We start from the raw sequence: 8861 nt of genomic DNA on the forward strand, positions 1-8861 counted from the left end.
CCAAGGATCAGCAGTGCAGCAAGTCCAACAAGTCAGACACAACAGCTCCGGCCGCCACCAGCCAGCCGGACACGCCATCTCTGACCAGTATAGAAGATCTCATCCGAGATCGACCTCTAGTTTCAGGTAACCCCCAGAACAGTAGGTAGCTAAAATATTATGGATAATAAATAAAAATATATGATCAATAACATTTGTATTTATAAGAGAGTGTGAATTACTTTTTGGATTTGATTGACATAATTAATTTATTTCTGTAACTATCTTCTCTCATTTAATTACACTAAAAGTCAATTCTAAATTTAATGTGAATTAAATCTCAAAAAATGCTCTTTCATTATTATTATATTTAAGAAATAAAATTTTAAAAGTAATTATTAACTCATTATATTAAAATTAATAAATAAGCATACATATGAATATTAAATAAAAATATTAAAATAATTAAAAATTAGTGCAATTAGTGCACATATGAGATAATAATTTGAAAAATACAATAAGACATATAGTTTAAAATTTAGTAATATTAATTGTAAAAATTTATTAATTGTGGATATCATATTATAAAATTATGAATATTATTAATATGAAATTATGGATGTTATAAGTAAATTTGTTAATTGAATAAATTAATTTAAGTATTTGATCTTTTTTTAAATTCAATTATGATGTCATATTTTAGAGTAAGCTCAACAGGAGTTGTAGATTGTGTGGATCAATCGTTTTCATGTGCTATAGAGTGGTATGGTAAATAATTTATGTTGTTGATGACTATGCCAGAGATGACATTATTGGGGTTATTAGTCTTTTTTTATTTCTGTCTGCTTTTCTTTGCTCCGCTTGAGCGTTGAGCTCTTTCTTTCAAAAAAAAAAAGAAAATATTTGTGTTAAAAAATTATAATAAATTATTATTCCACTTTAAAAAATATGAAATAAATATTATGTAAGTGAGATAATAAATTAGTGATTATAAAAAAATTAATTAAAATTAATGACAATTGCCAACTCTATAAAAATTGGCAAGTTCGCTTAACTCTCGGCGAACTCCACTCAAATTTTTTAATTAATCCATGTCATCGTCTAGAAAATAGTATATAGATCTACAAATAGTATATAGGAGTACACAAAAATACACGGAGAAAAATATGACTTCTTCAAGGATTTTTTTTAATTATAAATTAAAACAAAATAAGCCATAACAATGAAAATCATTGTTATCGTCTCTAAAAATATACAAAGTACACCGGAATAAGCCATATTTAACAAGGATTTTTTAATTATAAATTAAAAAAAAATAACTATTTGGGTTTTTTTCTGTAATAAAATAAAAAAATTATTATTTTCCCAAACATGATTTTTGGATTTTAATTCTCCAAATACCATTTTTTTTTTTTTTGCATTTGGGCAAGTTCCCGAACCCCGGCGAATTCCGTAAAAATTGGCAAGTTCCTAACCCGCGGCGAACTCTATAAATTTTATAGAGTTTGCCCTACCCCGGCGAACTCCACTCAAATTTTTTAATTAATCCATATCATCGTCTAGAAAATAGTACATAGATCTACAAACAGTATATAGGACAACAAACATGACTTCTTCAATGATTTTTTAATTGTAAAGTAAAAAAAATAAGTCATATTTAACAATGGCAACTATTGTTATCGTCTCTAAAAATACACAGGTACACTAGAATCAGTCATATTTAACAAGAATTTTTTAATTATAAATTAAAAAAATAACTAGTTCCAAAAAATAATCTACTTCAAATATATAAGAGTGAAAAGTTAGCAATGGTAACCATTATCATCGTCTCCAGAGTATATGAGAGTACACAAGAGTACATAGGAATAAGTCATATTTTATTTTTGGGAAATAGTTATTGTTTTTTAATTTATAATTAAAAAATTCTTGTTAAATGTAAACCCCATAAAATTAGCAAATAATTAGTCAATAAATTAAATTTTAAATAAGAAAATTAAAAATGCCAAACTAATATCAAAATAGGATAGAGCTCTTCAAAACGAGAATTTTGATACCAATTTCAAAAAATTTGGCCAAAAATTAGACCGGATGGACCGAACTAGTTGAACTGGAGTCCAAACCAGACCTGTGGGTTCAACCAGACCCATAACTTAAAAAGGGGCAAAATCATCTCCCCCATTTAGCTTCAGCAACGCCAAACAAAAGTGGGGAGGAAGAGAGTTCCCTAACCCTCATCATACACTCCAACCACCACAACTTTCCCGTTTGAGCTCTGATCGCCGCACCGTTCGCGGTCACGCGTCCAGCGCGTTGAGCTCTATATTTTTATCGGATTAATTTCACCGATAAGCTCTATTTTTGTTTCTTAATCTCTATCCCCTCTTCTATTCTTGAAATTGAAACCCTATAGTGAGATTTTGCCAATTTGGTGTTCTAGGTTTGATTTAGCTTGCGAAGCTTACTGGGTTTGAGTTGATATGCGTGTGGGAGCGGTAAGGATTTCATAGACTTTAATTTAATTTTTATTTCATTAAGTAAAATCTGAATTTGGAATATATATGTGTATTAGGTGTGAATTAAGTTTATATATATGCTTTGGAATTGAAAAGTGAACATTTGGAGGCTTGGTGGTGATTAAAGCTAAGCTTGTGGCTGGTTACTCTAAGCTTGAGGGGCTGTTTTGTAGCTTGTGAGGCTGCCTTGATTTAAATAAAGTGATCGGCCAAGGTATGGTTTAGGTTTCGCGCGTTTAATATATAAGGTTGTGTGAAAACTTAGGCTAGAGTATTATAGGATAGATTGGAATAGTTTGATATGTTAAATGGTTAGTGTTTGTGATGTTGATGAATAAATTGATATGGTATGGTGTTGAGTAATTAATAATGGGAATTAAATGTATGTATGTGTATATGCTTGTATGTTGGTGATGAACGAAGGGTGATGATTTTGGCAAGGTAATGGTGTGGTTGAGATAGTGAATGGTATAATTTGGTCTTGTTGGTATTGACTTGAAAATTAGTGTTGTAATGAGGATTGAAGATTTTCATGAAAATGGTAAGAATGAGTATGTGTAGCAATATGTGGTTTGTGGCTAAATTGGTAAATTGGGTAGAATATGATGTTATTGAGCTAAGGTTATTAGAATTGTTGTGTTATGGTTAATGGTTGATTGTGTTGATGGTTGTGGTATGCTAAATTGGGTGGAGAAGAGGTTTGAAAGGAAAATGTGGTTTTGGTGGTTTTGGTAGAAAGTTGATTTGGAATGAACTTTGAGAGTCCATAACTTGTTCCTCAAATTTTGGATGGAAATGTGGTTTCTTTCAAATGAAAGGTGATTTTGCAAACTTTTGAACGATCTATATTTTGTGAAAAACGGAATTTTGTAGAGAAAGTTATGGATGATTGATGTTTAGGGTGAAAACTGTGTTGGCAGGATATCAAAACTGGTTTGTAGCAGCTTTATGAGCATTCTGCCAATTTTTGAAAAATGTACATCCACACGTACACGTAGCCCATGCGTACACGTGGTGTGGTATTTTAACGACGCATGCGCGAGTAGCCATGCATGTGCGTGAGAAGCCAATGCGCATAATCACGCGTACGCGTGACTCACGCGTACACGTGACGTACTATTCTCACCACGCGTGCGCGTGACCCACGCACGCGCGTGACCTCTGTTTGCTGCAAAACTAGATTTTTGGTGTTTTAAACCAGATTTTCACTTCTAAACCTCCATTTTTCTCTCTTTTAGACTTAGGGTATAGTACTAAGTCCAGTAGCTAATTGGAGCTAGAAAAATAAGATAACTTGGAGATGAAGTAAGAGGTAAAATAATGAGTTATATGAAGGAGATGAGAATGTTAAATGAAGATTATGCTTTGGCTTGATAAATGATTATATATTAGTTATGAAAATGTAATGGCTTATGAATGATGATATCTGAGATATGAGTTTTCCTGGGTAAGAACCGTAGCTTGCCACCACGTGTTCCAAGTTGAATCTCGATACTCTGTTGACCCTACGTCGTAAGGGTGACCGGAAACGTATAAATTCTCAGGTATGGATAGCCCCCCATTGAGTGATTTGAATGATGAAAGAATGTGAAATCTATGCATAGACTCATGGAGATGCGCGACGAGGGACAGTCTAAGGTTTTCGGACTTGTCGGGTTGGCTGGATAACTGACAGATGAGCCTCATTAGCCATAGGACAGGCATGCATCATGTGCATTCGTTTGTGTTGGTTGTTATGCACTACCTGGGATTGCCTAACTGAACATATGTATCCTGCTACTTATATACTTGCTACTTGCACTATCTGCTTCTTACTTGTATGTGAATCTGTTTGGTTGTTTGTCTCTGCTGAATTATGGATAACAGAGGGACGGAGGAATAGTGAATTGGTTAAGTGTTAGGTTTTAGGTTTAAGGCAAGTGAGTATAGTATACTTAGAATACCTACCCCTATTTATGGCTTTTGCTTAGCAATTAAGTTCTATAATTGTATGACGAAGTTCTAGGATTGCCTCTGGCATTCCCAGGACCTTATTTATTATACGCATGGCACCTTTACCATGCTAAGAACCTCCGGTTCTCACCCCATAATGTGTTATTATTTTCAGATGCAGGTCGAGAGGCTCCTCGCTAGGCGTCTGGATTCTGGAAGCGGAGTAGTCCTGTGTGTATTTTGGGCTTTATGATTGTGTATATATGACTTATGTACTTAGCTTGCTCTCCAATAATCTTGTTTATTTTGTTCCTCATAGAGGCTACAGGAGAGCTAGGGGCTTGATTTTGTATTTTGGGTGTTGGGATACCTATATATATATATGCAAATATTCTCCGGCCAACCTTGGCTTCGTAGGCTGAGTCAAGAGCTAGTTTCTCTGTACTATTGGCACTCTTATGACTCTTTTCTTATTCCTATCCTTAGCTTTTAGGTTTCTTAGCACGCAAGTAATCCTTTCTCTTGAGCGTTGCGTTTTTTTTTTTATTTTGCGATTTTGTTTTACCTGTTTTTAAAGGCTCCTAGTATATTATCTCTTTTCACTATTATATGTATATTTTAACTGATTAGAGGTCCGTAACACCACACTACCTCTTTTCTACGACTTAAGCGTAAAACTCTGTGTTGTAGGGTGTTACATTAAATATGACTTATTGCAGTGTACCTGTGTATTTTTAGAGACGATAAAAATGGTTGCCATCGTTAAATATGGCATATTTTTTTTAATTTATAATTAAAAAAATCCTTGAAAAAGCCATGCTTGTTGTCTGTGTAATTTTGTGTACTCCTATATACTGTTTGTAGATCTATATACTATTTTCTAGACAATGATATGGATTAAAAAACGTGGGTTTAAAAAAATTTGAATGGAGTTCGCCAGGGATAAGGCAAACTCTATAAAATTTATAAAGTTCGTCGAGGGGTTAGGTGAACTTGCCAATTTTTACAGAGTTCGCTGGGGTCCGACGAACTTGCCCAAATGCCAAAAAAAAATCGTATTTGACAATTAAAATCTAAAAATCATATTTGAAGAAATAATAATTTTTTTATTTTATTATAGAAAAAAATCTACCAAAATAAGTACACAACTCAGAATGAAACTCATGCTTATTTCTTTTTGTAGGGTGTTGTATGTGAAAAACAAACACAACCAAAATACTTTTAACGAATAAACTATTATTTGCATCCGCAAAAGTTTTAAATTTTGATAAATACTCTTACAAGATAATAAAATTAAAGTTATATTTGTAAAAGATCGGTTTCGTATGACAAAATTATCCAAACTCTAAAAACTACTCAAAAATCTTAAATTACTCCTCTCTCTCTAAAAAAGAAGAAACTCACCTAAACGACATGATTATTGGTGCTCTGGCCACCACTCTTTGCCAAGAGCTTCACACGGAAACAATATAATTATCGATTATGAGCATTTTTGAATCGAATAATATAATCATTTATCAATTCATCATCACCTCTTTTCAAAGCAAACAAATCTGTTAAAGTTATTATCAATTCTTCTTTATAGAATTGACTATGAAAAGCATTTTCTAATTAAGTCCATGCTAAAATCGAATTGTGTCTTAAATTTGAAAACTAAGTAGTAGCATTTTTGGTTAGAGAAAAAAAATAATTTCAAATCTTCATCGTTTAATAAATTTTCGAGTTCGACCAAATATCAAGCAATATCCTTTATAGTTGATTCCCCTATTTTTCAGCAAACTAGGTAAATATTTTAGGATTTTTATCCCTATGGGTACTTTTGTCATTTGAATTATTTTAGGAAAAACTGAAACAAAATAGGTCGATGCATAAACCCTACATTAATATCTACTCGATTAAAAAATATTTTTAACAATGAGTAAATGGTTAAATTCGTTTGTGAAAGATCACTCATTCTTCAAATTATTTTTCAAAAGATTTTTTTAATATATCAAATTCATCCTTCAAAGATTTTAAATTGATCACACTAGTACTTCTATTACTTTTTTTGTTGATGGTGTCTAAATTTGCTAATGTGGCACGTTAAATGACACCACAACACACACCTAAGAGTTTTAATTGATTATTAACATAATAAGTTTATGAAATTAGATCAAATCAAAATCTAATTGAGCGGAGAACTTGAGGCATTAGAATCTTTCAATTTAAGTTGATTTAATCTAATTTCATCATAAACTTATCATGTTAGTCGCCAATTAGAACTACTAGGTATATATTGTGATGTCACTTAACGTACCACGTTAGCAAATTTTGATGTCATTAGTAATGAAAGTGACAGAAAGACTAACATGACTAATTTAAAATAATCTTTGAAGGACGAATTTGATTAAAAAAAATTTCGATGACCAATTTAAAAAATGAGTGATCCTTTAGAGACTAATTTGACTATTTACTCTTTCAACAATCCTTATCATTTGATAATGATTGTCACGCGAATTGACTCAAATTTAATTCAAAATATCTTGAACATTTTGACCACGTTGAATGGCATGAGGATTGTTTTCATCATTAAAATTATGATGGAAACCTTCCTTATTATTGTAACCTATATTTTGAGGTTGACCATGTCCATCTAACTTATTATCATACTTGGTAGTATTATCATCCATAATTGGATTTAAAATTGTAGTCATTTGCTAAGTTGATAAATCAACTAAATCGTGATGACTCTCATTTATATGTTGTTGAAAAGCCGCTAATGATCTTGAGCTATTCAACGAGAAACCAACTTGATAATCTCAACTCATACGAAAATGAGAAAATTTTGGTTAGTTATTTAGTGTAACTAGCGCATTTCTAAATCTAATTGGAAGTGCATAAATGCCTGAAGGTGGCACATAATACGAGGGAAACGGGGGCATTCTGTAGTTACTGGTAATTGATTTTGTACTGGCGCAATTCTAGGACGTAAATTTCGTCTATTGCCCTCCAGTATTTGTATTAACAACTGCAACATTTTTCAAATTCTGAATACTTTTCTCTACATATGATGATGAATTTGCAAAGGTTTGTGAAATAATCATAGACGTGTTTGATTCCATGTTGCTATTTGGAACTTCCTCAGACATGGTAATGACTTTACCACTTCACATGCACTACTTAAAACTTTAACATGCATAAAATCACCAAATTAATTTTGACACAACAAAAATTGTCCTATCAAGTGTGCCAATTTATTTAACAGATTTTCATAGATCCAAACAAACTAAGTCTAATTGTTGTGAAATTATTAGATTGGTTCAATATCTAATTTTTAGGAGCGAAACCTACTCTTATTTGTATATTATACATTAAAATCTTTTATTTTATCATGACGAAGAAGCAAAGATCTTTTTTTATATTTTATTTAAATGATGAAATAAGAAATTAAAGTATACGAAATTAAATACTTCAAATGCAAATAAAACTTGTCTGAACGTAAACTTTGTTGCAAAAGTAAATAAAAGGAATTAAAGGCATACTTAAAATGTAAAATGCCCAAAGTTAAATTTGAAAAATAAACTATATGAAAGTAGAGTGCAAAATTTGTAAAAGAATGTAAAAGCATGGACGAAAATTTATAGAAACTAACTCAAGATTAAGAATCTTATAAAATCGATGGGGATATGAGATTTTGTGAGAGTGTTTCTGAGAAGAATTTTTAACCCCTTATTCTTGATCCTAAAACTCTTATTTATAGAGAATTATAATAATTAAAAATTATAATTCTATCTAATAACTGCCAATAATTGTTTCTGATGGATTTATTACACTTATACAATTATGACTTCAATAGAGTACCTAACTAAGATTCCAATTTGCCCTTGAAACTCTGAATACATAACTACTTCCAAAATCATTCCAACTTATACTTGTAGAAGAGTTTAATAACAACTTGCCAAAAATATTATTTTTGATATAATACTAATATATTTTGTACATAAAAATGGCAAAACCCACACACAAACTACAAAATTAAACAGTCCCATGGCACAAAGAACTGATTATCTTCGACGTCCTTTTTCTTTTGGTTTGATAAATTTGTTTATTTTTTTTCCTTCTTGCTTGTATTTCTTCTTCACGTTTAAATGTTTAATGAACTTTATTTCTTGTTCTACCTCAATTGTGTTGCTCTGGTGATGGAAAGGAAAAAAGAAAACGAATTGCAAAAATGAGTGATTGATGAGTGACTGTATAACCATCCAAATTCAACAATGCAAAATGCTTTTAAAATTTTAATGAAATGTTGAAGCCTTTTCCCAGAGAATTATCTAAATTTCAACTCTACTAATAATAAAAAATATTGTTTATATATTAAAATTATCTATTAAAATTAATTATTATATATTTATATATAAAATATATATAGTTTAATTTATTTTTAATATATATTTTATA

At 31.0% G+C, this 8861-nt stretch overlaps 1 long non-coding RNA gene across 1 annotated transcript in view; it reads right to left on the bottom strand.

Annotated features, from left to right (window-relative positions):
* The window catches only part of LOC107617416, a 1355-nt gene continuing 683 nt past the window's right edge, over nucleotides 8190-8861 (bottom strand). The window contains exon 2 of the long non-coding RNA XR_001614940.2: nucleotides 8190-8596. This is a non-coding gene — a long non-coding RNA (uncharacterized LOC107617416). The remainder of the gene's footprint in view (nucleotides 8597-8861) is intronic.

Source organism: Arachis ipaensis, chromosome B09 (genome assembly GCF_000816755.2).
Source record: "Arachis ipaensis cultivar K30076 chromosome B09, Araip1.1, whole genome shotgun sequence".
NCBI lineage: Eukaryota > Viridiplantae > Streptophyta > Magnoliopsida > Fabales > Fabaceae > Arachis > Arachis ipaensis.